Genomic DNA, 18,101 nt, shown 5'->3' on the forward strand with positions numbered 1-18,101 from the left:
GTAGAAATACTACAGGGATTTAATTTATACATTAAATATGACAGCGATGGCACATTGAGTGACATCTTGCAGCTGCAGAAATTGGGAATTTCTGGTAAAGGCATCATAGTCCTTGTAGGCAGCTCTGTCATTAGAGGGAAACAACTGGTGGTGGCTTAACCCTGAGGATCACCATGCCTCAAGTAAGGAGTACAGTTGAGAAAATTGGACTTTCATAGTAACTTGAGCCAGTAGAGGAATTGAACCCATGTTGTCGGTAACAATTCACATTGTAAACCAACCCTCTAGCCAACTGAACTAACCACCCGTTAACTTGCCAGTATTGTTGAGGAAATGTTGTTTCTCCTTGGGGAGAGTCTCAGACCAGATCAGAACCATAATCTTAGAGTAAGGGGGTCACTCAGTTAAGACAGAGATGAGGAGGACTTTTTTTCTCTTTGAGAGTAGTCAACCTGCAGAATACTGCAGATTGCTTTTGAGGCTGGATTATTAGTCGATTCAAGGCTGAGATCGACAGAACTTTAATCAGAAGTGTTGGAGATAAGGCAGAGTATGGAGTTGAGGATCATCAGATCAGTCTTGATCTCATTGAAAGATGGGACAAACAGTACTTCTTCTCCTACATCTAATGCTCTAATAATGTTAAATCGCATTTCATACTGCTCATGTAAAGCATTTTACTGTTTTACTTTCCTAAAAGTAACTATACAGTAACTTGTTTAGTATAGTCCAGTTATGTAGAAGAGATGTAGCAGACTGGAAATGCTAACTCTGTTTTTCTCTATTCACAGATACTGCTCGACCTGCTGAACTTCTCTAGCATTTTTTGTTTGTTTCAGATTCCCAGCATCTACAATATTTTGCCTTTATATAGCAATTTGTTCTAACATGAAGCAGGCATCCCTTATACATAGTAACTGTATGGGTTACCAATGGAAGAAGTTTGTGACAACAATAAATTGGTATGACAAACAAGAAGTGTAAGAGTTTTTTTTTAAATTACAGGATAATCCTGAACACATGCTATGCTTTGTGTTAACATTCTGTCAAAAATACCCAGGATTCTATTACATTAGTAAAAAAAACTTAGAAGTTTTTATTGCTTATATTCAAATTGAACCCTACTTGACAACAAATAACCAGTATCATAGAATCCCTATAGCGCGGAAACAGGCCCTTCAATCGAACAAATCCACACCGACCACTCACACACCCAGACCTATTCCCTACCCTGTACTGTATTTACCCCTGACTAATGCACCTAACCTACATAGTCCTAAACATTACGGACAATCTAACCTGCACACATTTGGATTGTTGCTACGGAGCATCCGAAGGAAACCCATGCAGACATGGAGAATGGGCAAACTCCACACAGTCGGCCAAGGTTGGACTCAAACCCGAGTCCTTGGCGCTGTGAGGCAGCAGCGCTAACACTGACCCACTGTGCCACCCTAATTTCTTACTCTGGACCTTATTGAATGCCTTCTGAAAGTGCAAATAAACCATATACCTGCCCAGTGATATATTTTTGTTTATGCCGGCGTGCAGTTCGTGCTGTCACCTTACACCCAACAGTGTTTCCAAATTGTGAAGAGTTTGGTATCAGCGTCGAAACATGAAGTATTTTTTATCAAAGCTTGAACCTCAATATCTCGCGGAGATACTTTTGTATCCTATAGAACCCTGTACTTGGATTTTTTTTGTTTTTAAAAAAGCTTGTAATACCTTCTTTTCGACGTTTGGAGATGCTCTTGCTTCAATTTTCCACGAGACCGTCCGACTCATGAAGTTCCTTCGGCTAAACTTTTATTAACGCTGCACCACTTCCAAACCGGGAATAAGGCGGGCCGCTGGTCTCCCCCACCACCACCACAACCCAGTCAATGAATTCATATTCGGGGACTGTATACTGATTGATTGACCCTAAGGGGTGCTGCAATTCTTTATTAACTGTGATGTTTCTTTTTGCACTATTTACAGTGCACATAGAGATATATAGATAGAGAAAAGAGGTAGCACGTCTGTTGTCGACCTTGTTCCCCCCTCCCCTCTCTCTCTCTCCCCCTCCCCCTTCCTTCCTTTCGCTATTCCGGCCCCACTCCCCGGAGAAAGCTGTGCGGCGAGAATCTGCCCTGTTCCACTTTTGTGTGCTGTGGTGGGAGTTGGATTTGGGGTTTTGTGGGGTTGAGTTGACTGCTGTGTTGACAGTGACTCCCTCCCCCGCTCTTCGTTCATTGGTGCAGACGGAGACAAATTGGCGCCATTTTGAAGCGTTCCACGGGCAGGCGGCAGAGGCAGCGGCCGTTGGAGAATTGGACTAGACCAGATTAGACTGGGGCTTTCACACGGGTGAGGAGGTGAGCAGTCACGATCTCCGCGGGTCCTCTTTCTCGTTTTATTGCAAATATGTGTACGCTGCTGCTGTTATTAGTGGTGGTTTTATTCTTGCGTTTTGTTGTATTGGCGGCCCCGGATTTATGGGTATTTACCGTGTGGTGTGGCGACTCGGCTTTCCGTGCATGTCCGTTTCTGCCTGGGTTTCTCTGTTTTTTGCCCCCTCCACTCACTCGGTGATGCTTTTCCCCGCTGTGGTTTTGTTTATAGTGATCGGGAGTGTAGATAATCCTGGCTCCTGGACACTGTCGGGCGGGGTGAAAGCCCTTGGGTTTTTGCTGGAAGCCCTAGTGAGAAATCTTGATTATTCGCCTGTGTGTATGTGGAGGGACAGTAAAGACCGAAAATAATGGCGTTTGAAGTGTACCTGATGGGTGTTTATTTTCCCGAAAGGGTCGAGTTTGTAGGATTTCGGGGCCTGGTTGTGCTCCTGTTTTTGCTTTGGCCTAGAATTTGACGTATTCGAGCTCGTCCACATATCTGTTTTTGTTGCCGCCACCCCACTGCTTTCAGCAATCAATATATGGTGGCTGTCATCATTCAGGGCAAAATTTTTATGCAACAGCCGTGTTCGTGGAATTTGTCATTTTAGTACTACTAAAAACCAGCAACGGCTGAGGATTGAGAATGCTAACAGTTTTTGTTGCACAAATATTTTTCCCTGCTATTCGAAAGACCAATCTTGATTTTTTTTTAAAGAAGTTGTACGATGGGTTGACTTTATAAAAAGTACCCTCTGGACAAGATCTTTTGTGCCCAATTCTGTTTGTCTTTTTGAGAATGAAACAAATTCGGGGTTGTTGGGGTGTTTTGAAAAGAAAATTGGCTTAATAGTGTTGTTTTTCTGCACTTGTAGCACTTTAGGTGTGTTTAATTTCTTTCCTGGATGCCTAATATTCTTAAATAATTTTGTTCAAAATTTGAGGAAGGTGACTTTTTTTAAGATTAATGCAAAACTATTGTGTAAACAAATCAATCACTGTAGTTAACTTCACATTTCCTTGCCTTTTGTGATGGTGTTGCAGATTATGACCATATTCTGAGCATAAAGATACCTGTCAAGAGAGTGTTATAGGAGTATATGAAAAAGAGACAAAGCTGTTTTATTCTTTGAACTTGTTCACCTGCCCCAGTCTCCTTCCTGCATTATAATCATATTACTTCATTTTCTTGGTGTCTAAAAATCTATTTGTCTCTGATAGAGAATTCCAAATGTCCACAACCCCTTTTGAGAAGAAATCTTGTCTCCACTATAAATAATGCACCGATTCCAAGACTGACCCCTATTTTAGACCAGGTAGTCCAGAATTTACTTTGCAAAGTCACTTGATCTTTGTTTTATAAGATGACTTCTAATGTTAAAGTCTGGAGACTTTAGGCAAAATCTATTCAATCTGAAGATACTTTCCCTCCATACTATCGTAGGAACTAACTTTGTGAACCTTTTACATTCCTTCTGAAGCATTATTCATTTCTGTGAATAAGGAGATCAGAGAGCTTAATATAGTATTCCATATGTTGCCCTGTGAGGGCCCAATATAATTGGTGATAGTCAGAGCTTTTATAAAATGGAAAAAGGCCCTTTGTGTCTGTACTGATCATCAAAACATGTATGTATTCTCATCCTATTTTCCATGAACACTTGGCTTATAAAGCCTTGTATGCTTTTATTATTTCACATACTCATCTAAATAGTTCTTAAATGCTTTGGTTCCTGCCTTCACTTTTTTTAGGTAGTGAATTCCAGATACTCACCATCCTTTGGAGCAAATAAACCTTTCCTCAAACCTCTTACTTTATCCCCCACCCTGCTCCTTACTTGAAAACTGTGCCCCTGATATTGACCAAGGAGTAAAATTTGTCTCTGTCAGTGTCCATCTGAAGTTAGTGCGCCTCAATCAGGTTACTGGCACTGGCAATCTCTCATTTTCTCCCCCACCTCACCCCATCCTGGCTTGCAGGGAAAATAACCCCAGTTTATCTCATCTGTCTTGATGGCTGAATCACTCCAGCCTAGGCAACATCCTGGTGAATCTCCTCTGCATTCTGTCCAGTGCGATCAATCCTTCTGATGTTGAGGTGATCATGAATGCTGTGGGCGAGCTAAAACTAAATACAGCTCCATCATGATGACTTTGCTTTTATATTCAGTTTATTGATTAAGAAAGTCAAGTATTCTATTTGCCTTCTTCACCACCACCTCTGCATGTCTTGCTACCTTCAGGAATCTCTGGACATGCACACAAGGATCCCTCTGATCATCTGTATTTCCCAAGTTCCTACCATTCAAGATGTATTGTCTTACCTTGTTAGTCCTCCCAAAATGCGTCGCCTCCTAAGTGCAACTAAACCATGAAAATTATGTATATTTTGCAATAGAGGCTGACATTAGCTTTCCTAACCTTGCTGTTTGTGCATATTAACTGCATGGTTCATGTACACAGTCACTCCAGGTTTTTGTGAATACAAATATTTAGCAGTTTCTTTGATATTTAAAAAATTCTACTCTGGCTGCCAGTTTGCCGAACTTCATGGCATTGTATTCCACCTGCCATAATCTTGCCTGCTCTCACCTCATGATAGGTCCACATTCTTCCTGCAACATCTTTGAGTTTCCCACATTTTACAAAATGAGGTGACAAAGTATTAGGAAACTTGGATATATTACCTTTTTTGATTTCAAATTCACTGATACTGATTGAAAATAGCTGAAGTTCACATGCAGATCCCATTGCCTCATTATTTGCAGAGTGCCAACTTAAAAATGCTTCATTTGTTCCTGGTCTATTCTGACCGTCAACCAATTCTCAATCCATTCTAATATATTGACCCCATTCCAGGAGAGCTCATTTTGTGTAAGAGCCTCTCTTGGGACACCTTTTCTTGGATGTCCAAATATACCACTTTATCTACCATGACTTAATATTCTAACAAGTTAATATCTTTTGGAGAACACTAATTCCCTTTCATAAATTTGTGACTGCATTATCATTTGTTTTTTTTTTGTTAAATGCTTGGTTAGTATGTTGCTGATAATATGTTCTAGTATTTCTGCTGCTACTGATGTCAGGTTAGCTGTTAGCGTCTTGTTTTCTCAATTCCTTCTTGAATAGTGAGGTGATGATCACTTTCTTCCACTCCAAAGGGAGTGTTCCAGAACCTAGTGTATTCTGATAGATCAAAACCTAATACATCAACTGTGTAACTTTTATTTATTAAAAGTTCTTCAGGTGCTGCCCATCGAATCCAGGAAATTTGGTGACTTTAGTCCCATTATTTTCTCGAGTACTATCTTTACTAATACTTTTCTTTGCTTAATTTCCTTAAACTCCTCATTCTCTTTGGATCCTTTGTTTCCCACAAGACCAGGGATATTTTGTCTTTATTTATGTGCCCAAGACCATTTCCTTTTGATTATAATTTCTCTCACCTCTGCTAAAGGACCTGTTTATTTTTGTTCACTTATGCTACAGAAGTCTTTTATGTACCACTGGATTCTTTACAAACTTGGTTTGTTGCCAGCTTATCAACTTTTTTTTTTGTCGATCCTTTGCTGAATCATTAGGTTCCCCTCAGTCCTCCACGTTAGCGTTAGCATGCTGTCTTTGAGGCGACATTCCAAGCTGCTTTCTTTCATCTAATGGTGGTTTTCATTTCTGTTAACCACAGTTGGATAACTCTTCAAAATTGTGAATGGGCACACATTTAAACTTCAGCATCATCTTGTCACAATGGATTGTCTACCACATATGATTCCAGCCAGGTGCCCAAGCAAGGATTGCCAAAGCTGAGGGGAATGAAAAGAGTTTTGATGCAACTTCATTTAGTCCATTGGAGCCAGCTTTTAAGTGGAGTAGCCAGTGCAGAATAATTTGGCTGCATATTTCTAAAGCAGTTGAAATTGATTTAAAATTTCAACAGAAGCTGATCACGAGCTAGCCAGAATCTGCCATTGTTTAATTTTTTTGGTCAATGAAAATGGATGCCAGGATAAGAAATTGGAACCTGATTTTTGTGTTCAATGTCGACTTGAAACATAAGTGGACAGGTGTCAGAGACACCAGAAGGAGGTAAAACTTGCGTTACCAAGCATGCACAACATTGCTTCCAAGGTAGAGAGTTAAGCAATGATCCCAAAGAATTCCTGATAAAGGGCTTTTGCCCGAAATGTCGATTGTCCTACTCCTTGGGTGTTGCCTGACCTGCTGTGCTTTTCCAGCACCTCTCTAATCTAGACTCCCAAAGGATTAAGTTGAGTAACTTAGAGACAAAATAGAATTTTATAGTTTGAGGAGATGGGAATTTTTTTCTCAATTTAGAAGCTGGTGTGGGTTCAAACCCAGCACTAGGGTTTATTCTCATATTCTAGACTGGCAATTCATTGGAATGTTTATGCAGTTTTTGTTTGTGACGTGTGACTGTGTACAACACAGTGATTGCCCAGTAACAACAACAATTACAAGAACACAAAATAATTAATTGGCTGTGAAGTGCTTTCTCGCATACTGAAGATGAGTAATATTCAATTATAATAAATTCTTCGTTTTGAGTTGTGTTGCAGTGAATATAATGAACTGGTCAAGCTCAATAGAATTTTTCCAAGAAGATTTTTGTTACCAGAGCTAGTAGGTCAAAACATGACAATTTTTTTTTCAAAGCTTTGACATAATTTGTGCTGTAATGGGGTATTTATGTTTGGATAGCCATGTAACAACAAGGTAGGTGCAAATTTTTATTTTTGTGTCAACTGCAATTTGTGTGCCGATCCCTACTCTGTTGCTGTTTTGAATTATGTTTTTTTTTAATTCGAAGGCTTGAACAAATATCGAGATGATGAAGAAAAATGTCATAATGACTTGTTGACCTCAATGGTTCATAATTCAACTGTTGCTTGTTGTAGATTCTTTGATAAGTGGAGTGGAATCACTTGCAGCTTTACATGATCAAGTTAGCTTCAATCCAATGTTTTGGTTTTATAGATAATTGCTATATATTTTTAAAATACTTGTCACTACAGATTTGGATGATAAATCAATTTTGCCTTAAATTCCAAAACTTACTTTGTCATGAGGTGTTGGTAGTCTACAACATTTTATTAATGAAGCAACAAAATACTGCAGAGGCTGGAAATCTGACCAAAACAAACACTTTGACAGTATCTGTAAGGAGAAGATAGTGTAAATACAGCTTGAGGGGACATTAGAACTTTGGTTGCCACAGTTTTAAAATTGCTCTTATCATGTTAATGTGGCATTACAGTAAATACTGGCATATTTCTAAGTATATGTAGAATTGAGAGCATCCAATTACTAGATGATTAATTGATCAAACTTGTTCAGGAATATGAAAATTTACAGTAATGACTTGTATTTCTATAGGTTCTTTTTGAAGTTCTAAAAGCATGCCAACATGCTTCAGAGGAATGTTTTCAAAGTTTAACACTGAGCCACATGAGAGAAAACGAATTGAGGTTAGGTGGCAGAATTCTGGAAGATGTTATAAAGCTTTTGGATCTTAACAGTTTTCAGTGGTAGAACAATTTTAAGATTGGGGATGTGTAAGAGGCAGGCATTAGATTAGTACAGTTTTATATTTCAGAAGATGGAAGGAAGAGGGCAGCCATACAGTTTTTAGAAAATAAGGATTAGAGTTTTATGACTGACACCTATTCTAGCAATGTTTCAATGTAAATCAGTGAGCATTAGAATTATGTTTGTTTTAAATGGAATTTTGAGAGCAATAGGATACAGACAGCAAAGAACTGCAGGATTTGGTTTGTAGCAGGTAAATTTAGACTTCAAATTGAATACATTTTGGAAAATTATTTTAAGATGCATCATACTTGTTTGCGGTCTAAAATTAAAATAAGGAGTGCTTGGAAGACACAAGTGAGTTTGGACTTCAGGCTACCAGAGTACTTCAATTTCAGGTTTCTTTCTTATTTCAATTTGACATGACAATATTAACACTATCAGGATGGTAAATTTTGAACTGGAAGAAAGACATGTCATTTATATAGTGCCTCTTAGAATCTTTGGATGTCCCAAAATGAAATATTCCTTCCAATTTCCCCTTGCTGTAAGTGGTTTGTTTGTTCCATTGTTACATTTCAGCACATGCACATTCTCACTCCTTTTTTTTTCCATTATTTTTCTTTTATTCTGTTCTCATTTTTCTGCCCTGGAACTGAGAGTAACAGCTTGTGATAAAAGGAAACGAGACCAACAAACATTTGTTTATTTATGAGGCCAGGCCTGGAAGTTAATTGCAGGTTGGTTCCTGATCTCAAGGTTCTGCAGATGTTTCATCACCAGAGAAGAGCATTATGTTTAATCAGATAGCAGAAGATGGTCAGAGTGAAAATAGACAACTGCACCTCTCCACGATAACACTAAACACTGGCGCCCCACCATGGATGCGTTCTCAACCTCCTTCTGAACTTCCACAACTATGTAGCCAAATTCTGAACAAAAACCATCTAAAGTTTGCTGACGACACCACTGTGGTAGGATGAATATCAAACAATGATGAGTCAGAATACAGAAAGGAGATTGGTGACGGGGTACAATGATGGTAACCTCTCTCTCGCTGTCGAAAACAAAAAAAAACTGATCATTGGATTCAGAAAGAAAGGAGAACATGCCCCCATCTACATCAACAGAGTGGGGTTTGAGAGTCGAGAGTGTGTGGTGCTGGAAAAGCACATCAGGTCAGGCAGCATCCGAGGAGCAGGAGAATCAATGTTTCGGCCAGGAGTCAGGGTTGAGAGTGTCAAATTTGTAGGTCTGACGATAACTGACAATCTGTCCTGGTCTTCCCATGTCGATGCATAGTCTAGAATGCACAACAATGCCTCTTCTTTCCCCGGTGGCTTAGGAAATTCAGCATATCCATAAGGACACTCTCCAAATTTTACAGATGCACCGCAGAAAGCATAGTATCTGGGTGCATAATGCCTGGTATGGCAACTGCTCTGTCCAGGACTGAAAGAAGGTTGTGTGCTTAGCCCGGACTATCATGGAAGCCAACCTTTACATATATGGACTCCATTTACACCTCTTGTTGTCAACATTTCCATGGCAATATCAATGACCCAGCCCAGCCTGGCAATGCTTTCCTACAACCTCTTCAGTCAGATAGAAGATACAAAAGCTTGAACACATGCTCCAACAGATTCAAGAATAGTTTCTTCCCTGCTGTTACTAAACTGATTAATGGACTCTCTAACTGCAAATAATATTGATCTTCATGCTTGTCCCAAGTGGTGTAACCAATATGCCTCACTGTCCAATTTTTTTTTCATCCTATGATCTGTATGTCCTTACTGTGATCTGCCATTACTCCTTGTGAACAAAGCTTTTTGCTGTACTCCAGTATATGTGACAATAAATCAAATCAAATGGCTATTTAGCAAGGTCAGTACCTGGGAATTTGGTTTCAGCAAGTTTTTGGGAAAAAAACCTTTTGTGCTCATGCAGATGGCAGATATCGAAAAGTGACACTGACCTAATGGACAGGATAGGTAGTCTGTCATGGAGTGGTCAGAGTTCGAATTTGGATCTTGGACTGTGATGTAACAGCGTAGATTTGAAAACTCCCTGATTAACCTCGAGCAGCTCTTGGAAACTCGGAAAACTAAGCCAAAAATATTGACACAGTTCTGAAAAGGAGCCACCAAAATGTTAACTTTCTCTCCACAGATCCTGCCAGACCTGAGTTTTTTCCAGCAACTCCTGATTTTGTTTCAATATGTAGCTAGTCGTATTGTTACAGAATAATATCTAGGAAAAACCACGTTTCAGTTTGTTTCGAGTGAGCTCATTGTCCTTCAGGAACGTGATCAGCAGCAGTCTCCACAATAAGATTTTGATACCCCCTTGAGGAGTCAATATTGATGTGAGCTGACCTTTTGACCAAAATTAGTTTTTTGGCAAGTTTATTTGGCACTGTAAAGGCTCAATTGGTTTATTTACTAATGTGGTGCTAGCATATCCAATAAATAATTATTATTTCTGGCACAGTTAACTACATTGAAGTGTTCTGTAATGAATGTTTGTTTGGTTATTATAATCACTTTGTTATTTATTGGTTTTCTCGTACAAATTCTCAAACTTTAAATTAGGTTAATTTTGGATGATTTGCCCAATACTTCATGGACTGGAAGTGAATTTCCGTTGTAAGCAAGTACTTCTAACAGCATCTTTTAAGATTATGTTTAAGTCAATCGAAAAGGTTGATTGTAATACTGAACAAAAACTTGTGAAAGTTTTTGAATTGTACTCTTCTGGAATTTATACAGTCAGACATGGCAATTCGTAACTTGAATATTATGTCAAAGGTTATTACATTTCAGATGCTGAGATTTGGACTTGTCTGAATGACAGCACTAAGTAAATACATGGCAGTTGCAGATAGCTAGCTGGTGACTAGCATGTGGTTTTAATTGCTCCCAGTGTTTGCCTGTTCAGAAATTAATGCAATAAAGTGTACATCATCATCATGGCACTAAAACAATAAAGCTGAAGTTTTTTTCTTTCTCTAAATACAGTATTTATCTGCAGTGTAGAATGTTAAGATGGTGATGGCCCTTCTAATGCAAATGTGGAAAGGTGGAAGTTTCTGCTTTCAAAGCTCCTTTAACCAAGATTTGCTCTTCCTGAAGGTTATAGAGTCATGGAGATGTACAGCACGGAATAGACACTTTGGTCCAACCTGTCCGTACTGACCAGATATCCAATATTAATCTAGTCCCATTTGTCAGCATTTGGTCCTTATCCCTCTAAACCCTTCCTATTTATATACTCCATCCAGATGCCTTTTTAAAATATTCGAATTGTACTAGCCTCCACCACTTACTCTGTGAAAATGTTGCCCCTTTGGGTCTTTTTTTAAAAATAAATCTTTCCCCTCTTACGCTAAACTTATGTCCTGTAGTTCAAGACTCCTTCACCCCATGCAAACAAACTTATTTATTTACTCTACCCATGCCCCTCATGACCTTATAAACCACTAGAAGGTCACCTCTCAGCTGACACTCAAGAGAAAACAGCTCCAGGCTATTCAGCTTTTCCCTGCAGCTCAAACCGCCTAACCCTGGTCACATCCTTGCAAATCTTTTATGAATCTTCTCACATTTCATAGTATCCTCCCTATAGGAGGGAGACAAGAACTGCACAAAATATTCCAAAAGTGGCCTAAACAGTGTCCTGTACAGCTGCAACATGACCTCCATGTTCTGACCAATCAAGGAAGGCATACCAAATGCCTTTTTCAATATCCTATCTACTTGTGACTTCACTTTGAAGGAACTATGAACCTGCACTCCAAGGTCTCTGATCAGCAACACTCTCTCCAGGACCTTGCCATTAAGTGTGTAAGTCCTGCTCTGATTTGTCTTTCCAAATTGCAGCACCTCACATTTTTATCTAAATTAAACTCCATCTGCCATTTCTTTACCCATTGGCCCATCTGATCAAGATTCCATTGTAATCTGAGGTAACCTTCTTCGCTGTCCACTACACTTCCAATTTGGGTGTCATCTGCAAACTTACTAACTATACCTCCTATCTTCACATCCACATCATTTTATGTAAATGATTAAAAGCAGAGGACCCAGCAACGATCCTTGTGGCACATCACTGGTCACGGGCCTCCGGTCTAAAAAGCAACTCTCCTCCACTGCCCTCTGTCTTTTACCTTCGAGCCAGTTCAGTATTCCATGTGATCTAACCTTCCTAATCAGTCTATCACTAGGAACTTTGTCTAATGCCTTACTGAATCCACATCGATCATATCCACCACTCTGCCCTCATCAATTCTCTTTATTACTACTTCAGAAAACTCAGTCAAGTTTGTGAGACAAGATTTCCCACGCACAAAGCCATGCTGACTATCCCTAACCAGTCCTTGCCTTTCCAAATACATGTACATCCTGTCCCTCAGGATTCCTTCCAACAACTCATCCACCACTGTTGTTGGGCTCGCTGGTCTATTGTTTCATGACTTTTCATAACTGCCTTTCTTAAATAGTGACACAATGTTTGCCAACCTCCATTCTTCTGGCACTGTACCTGTACCTATCAATGATACAAATATTTCAGCAAGGGGCGCAGCAATCACTTCCCTAGCTCCTCTTTTTTACTGGAAGAACATAGTATGTTATTCCTCCAATGTTTTAGCATGTTTGTGTGAACTTTCCTTTTTTTTTTGTCTGGCTAAGTGTTTATGCTGAACAAGGTCCAGGATGTTGGTGTTTGGGAAGGGAGCCCTTCCACTTTTTTTAGATATAGCAAAAAAAAAGCTGTTTTTTTTTTTAAGTCAGCTGTAAGCACAAGCCAGACAGTTAATATTACTTGGTTGTTTCAGGAAAAAATTGTACTGGAACCTCTGTGTGAGATTTACCAATTAATGGCCAGTTTTGCTTTTAACTTATTGAGAAACTGGGTTGCACTTGTACCTCTTTTTGGCATCTTTTGAACTGTGAGGTAGGAGAGAAAAATAAGTTCAGTCAATCATGAGACCAGTTGAAACACCAGTCTTATCAGTCATTGGTGCTAAAACGTTTTTTTTTAAAAAAAATTAAGTACCGCAAAAGATTATTGTCTCTATCTTTTCCTATTCATACATATCTTTTGATTGTGTTTTTCTTTTTCATAAAATAGGTAAAATTATGTTTGAAAAGCTGATTTTTTTTTTAGCTTGATGTTATGATGGCTTTGTAGGACTTTATGCCTGAGTGCGCCGGGTTTTCTTTTATACCCAGAAGTGCTCTTGCATACATTATTTTTCCCCCCGCTACATTTATGGGACATTTTTTTTTATCCATTAACCATCAACAGTAAATCACCCATGTTCTCCAATTGACTAAAGTACATACAAAGCCAGTTAAGAGCAATGGAGACTGTCCAAGGTGAATATGTTTATGGGCCAGGCCAAACATGGTCAAAATATTCAAAGTTTGTGAGAAGATTTGTAGCTCGGGTGCTCTATGCTGTGGTTCTGTTCGCCGAGCTGGAAGTTTTTGTTGCAAACGTTTCGTCCCCTGTCTAGGTGACATCCTCAGTGCTTGGGAGCCTCCTGTGAAGCACTTCTGTGGTGTTTCCTCCGGCATTTATAGTGGCCTGTCCCTGCCGCTTCCGGTTGTCAGTTTCAGCTGTCCGCTGTAGTGGCCGGTATATTGGGTCCAGGTCGATGTGTTTGTTGATGGAGTTTGTGGATGAGGATGTCACCGAGACAGGGGACGAAACGTTTGCAACAAAAACTTCCAGCTCGGCGAACAGAACCACAGCAATGGTCAAAATATACTAAGGAGGTGAGGTCGAGTCTTAACATTAAATAAAGATTTAAGAGGCAAATGTAAGGTGCTGTATTTCTGGTGTGGCTTGATTTGGTTAAACTACTAGGCTTTAAGCAAAACACACTTGATTCTTGCACTGCAGTGAAAATAAAAAGGGAAAAAAGAATTGGCATAATTTTAACTCAATAGAAATATTTAACAAAATAATATATTGTTGAACTACTAATCTTCAATTGTTCCAAAATAGCAGCATTCCATAATCACATCCTTGGGAAAGGCAAATTCAGCAAAACCAGATTCCCTCACTTACTATCTCTTCTCGTTCAGGAACACTGACAGAATGAATCTAGCAGCAGAGAGAGAACTGTATTTTGTAGCTTCAACTCCAAACACCCCAGCATCTGCAATTGAAAGGAAAACTAAAAATCCTGGGTCTGTGTGAGCCTGACTCCACCCACCGATGCTTCATGACCATAAGAATTTGCAGAGAAGTGTGAATGCAGCCAGTCCATCGCAAAAATCATCCTTTCTTCCATTTGACTCAGTTGACACTTCCTCCTACCTTGGGAAAACAGCCAACAAAATAAAAGATCCCTCCCACCCTGGTTATAGACTCTTGTACTCTCGCACGATCTGTAACCTCATTGCAGAGCATATCCTGCACTCGACCATTTCCGTCAAGCAAGGAGCTCAACCCTGGCTCAATGGACCGTGCAGGAGGGCATGCCAGGAGCAGCAGCAGGTGTACCTGAAGATGAGGTGCCAACCTGGTGAAGCCACTAAACAGGAGTACTAACATGTCAAACAGCCAAGCTGTTCCAGTAGTTAGAACACTGGTATCTACCTAACAGTATGGAAAATTGCTTAAGTATGCCTTGGCCATGTTGATTTGTCTTGCTTTTGATGTGCAATTGCTATCCCATCAGTCTACTTTCTATCCGTAAAGTGGTGGAAGGTGTCATCAATAGTGCTGTCAAACAGCACCTGCTCAACAATAACCTGCTCAGTGATGTCCAGTTTGGGTTCTGCCAGGGCCATTCAGCTCCAGATCTCATTACAGCCTTAGTCCAAACATGGACAAAAGAACTGAATTCTAGAGGTGTGGTGACTGACAGGCCTTGACATAAATGCTGCATTCGACCAGAGTGTGGCATCGGGGAGCTCTAGCAAAACTGCAATCAAATGGCTATCAGGGGGCAAGTTCTCTGGTGGCTGGAGTCATATCTGACACATAAGAAGATGGTTATGGTTGTTGGAGGTCAATTACCTCAACTCCAGGACATCTCTGCAGGTTAGTGCCCTAGGCCCAACTATCTTCTTCATCAATGACCTTCCCTCCACAAAATATGGTCAGAAGTAGGAATGTTTGCTGATTGCACATATGATCAGCACCATTCTTGACTCCTTAGTCACTAGCAGTCTGTGTCCATATGCACCAAGATCTAGACATTATCCAGGCTTGTGTTGCATGCAAATGTCAGGCTATGACCATCACAAGTAAGAGACAATTTAACCACCATCTCTTGACATTCACCAGTGTTACTATTACTGAATCCCCAACTATTAACATCCTGGGAGTTAATATTGACCAGAAACTCAGCTGGACTTGCCGCATAAACACAGTAGCTACAAGAGCAGGTCAGAGTGTAGGAATACTGTGGTGAGTAGCTCCCCTCCTGACTCCCCAAAGCTTATCTACCATATAAAAGTCACAAGTCAGGTGTATGATGGAATATTTTCCACGTCTGGATGAATGCAGTCCCAACAAAACCCAAGAAGCTTGATACCACCCAGGACAAAGCAGCCCGTTTGATTGACAGTGCATCCACGCCCTCCACCTCTGACACCTGAGTAGCAGCATTGTTTACTATCTACAAGATGCTTTGCAGAAATTCACCAAAGATCCTCAGCACCTTCTAAACCCATGACCACTTGTACCTAGAAGGGTAAGGGCAGCATATTAATTGGAATACCACCTTCAAGTTCTCCTCCAAGCCATCCACCATCCTGACTTGGAAATATATTGCAGTTCTTTCACTGTCACTGTCAAAATCCTGGAATTCCCTCCCTAATAACATTGTGAGTCAATCCACAGTAACTGAACTGCAGTGGTTCAATAAGGCAGCTCACTACCATCTTCTCAAAGCAATAAATGCTGGCCAGCTAGCGGCGCTCGCATGTCACCCATGAATTAAAATTAAATTTAAAATTCTGTCTGATGAAAGAGAGTGGAAGATACAAAAGGTTTGAAAAATATGTGCCAACAAATTCAAGAATGGTCCTCTCATTTATTCGAGTTGATCTTTCTCTTCATTTTTCTTTGTAGCTCTAACACTATTCTGATTTCTGTTCTGTTCCTCTGATGTACCTGTGTAAGGTTAGCATGCAGTACTCCTCACTATCTCAGAACATGTGATAATGATAAGTCAAATCCAATTTGAAATCAAAGCTATTTATTCTGCTCTCCATGCAGCAGACACTCCAGTGCCACACCAATCTTCAAGAGAACCTGCACAGAACAAATTCCTCTTAAAGGCACACAACACTGATATATTGTGTATTTTATGACTTTAGATTAAGTGGCAAATGAATAATTTACTAAATTATATTCTAATCCCCTCTTTAATTGAACAAAGTCATCATGACTGCATGATTGGGGAAATCGTATCTGACAAACTTGAGTCTTGTTTTGAAGGTTCAACTAGTGTGGATCGAGGGGAATCCGTAAGTGTTGTATTTGGACTTGCAGAGAGTATTCAAGAAGCTGCTCAAAAAGGTTAAATCATAATGAGTCCCTGATGTTGTGGATAGAGGACTGGCTGATCGGCAGGAAACAGTGAGCAGGGATAAAGGGTTTTTTTTCAGGTTGGTGATCACTCACCAGTGGAGTACCAGAGAGATTAGTGCTGGGCCGCAACTATTTACAATATGTATATTAACAATTTGGAAGAAGGAAATGCATTTACTATGCCAAAATTTTCATATGACACGAAAACAAAGAAAGGTAAGTTGCAAAGGTGTTGAAGAGGAATATTGATATTTTAAGTAAGTGGGCAAAAGTTGGTACATGGGATATAATGTAGGAGACGGCAGAGTTTTTTTGAAGGGAGAACAAAAGAACAATATGATATAATTGGAGAAAAAACTGCAGAAGGATGTGCACAGGCATTTATGTTGCAAACCACAAAGCTAGATGGAAGAACTAATCAGGGAGGCTAATGGAATGTTGGTCCCCAATTCAAGGGAGTTGGAATATAAGAATAAAGAAGTCCTTCTGCAACTGCACAAAGTGATTGTGAAACCACACATCTGGAATATTGTGAGCAGTTTTGGTCCCTTTTTTTTTAAGGGACGATACTTCGTAGGTAGTTAAGAGGTGTTCACCATAATTATCCCTGGGTTGGAGAACTTGAGCCAAGGCTGAACAGGTTAGGTCCCTCTTCGTGAGTTTAGAAGAAAGAACAGTAGTTTAATTGAAACTGTATCTGGTTTTTCAGAGGTTTGACAAGGTAAATGCTGAGAGGATGTTTCCCTTCGTGGTATGGTTGAGGACCAGAGGGGATGGTCTCAGAATAAAGTGGTGATGTTTTAAGATTGAGATGAGGAGGAATTTCTTCTGAGTGCTGAGAATCTTTTGGAACTCTCTTGCCACACAGTTGGTGGGGCCAGAATCCTTGTGTGTATTTAAGGCTGGGATGGATTATTCCTGAAGGGCTCATGCCAGAAACGTTGATTCTCCTGCTCCTTGGATGCTGCCTGACCTGCTGCGCTTTTCCAGGAACACATTTTCAGCATAGAAGAATCAAGGCTAATGAGGAAAATGCAGGGGAACTGTATGTGAGGAATGTCACATCAGTCATGTTGAAAGGCAGAGCAGTTCGAGGAGACCAAATGGCCTATTCCTATACCTATTTCTTTTATCATGTTAGTAAAAATTGGTTATCTGAATTCTGGAATATGTTTGGCACCTGTGTGTAATTGTAGTGCCTCTAATGTCATTTGATTTCCTAAGGTGCTTCACAACTATGAAGCAGAATTTGGTACTGAATCATGTAAGATCATATATTCGCGCAAATGATTTGTGTTTTCAACCGTATTTATTTTTTTCAAATGATAGAGTTTGACAGTTGATCTTGGGGAGTGAATTCATGATTTCCACATCAATAGATGAAGGCCCAGCGTTTGATTTTAATATTCCGGCATTAAAGTGCCAAGGAGGCATGAATTACAGAAGTGAAAATATGACCAGTTGTGAAGCGGGAATGGCATTGGAGAGTTTGAAAGCCAGATTTTTAAAAAATGAAAGCTTTGCTTGACGAAGGATCAAATGTAGGAATATTTAGTGCAGAGATTTTTGGATATTAGGACAGAAAGATAGTAAAATGTGGGCAGAAGGCCAGGAATAAAT

At 39.9% G+C, this 18,101-nt stretch overlaps 1 protein-coding gene across 1 annotated transcript in view; it reads left to right on the plus strand.

Moving 5' to 3' along the window:
- Positions 1 to 2,075: 2,075 nt before the first annotated feature.
- Positions 2,076 to 18,101, plus strand: part of pds5b (PDS5 cohesin associated factor B) — a 233,973-nt gene continuing 217,947 nt past the window's right edge. Inside the window, exon 1 of the mRNA XM_087988236.1 lies at positions 2,076 to 2,360. The gene's annotated coding sequence lies outside the window, so the exon portion shown is untranslated. The remainder of the gene's footprint in view (positions 2,361 to 18,101) is intronic.

Source organism: Chiloscyllium plagiosum, unplaced genomic scaffold, assembly GCF_037043375.1.
Source record: "Chiloscyllium plagiosum isolate Xiang-an unplaced genomic scaffold, Cpla_swu_hap1 HiC_scaffold_6, whole genome shotgun sequence".
Taxonomy (NCBI): domain Eukaryota; kingdom Metazoa; phylum Chordata; class Chondrichthyes; order Orectolobiformes; family Hemiscylliidae; genus Chiloscyllium; species Chiloscyllium plagiosum.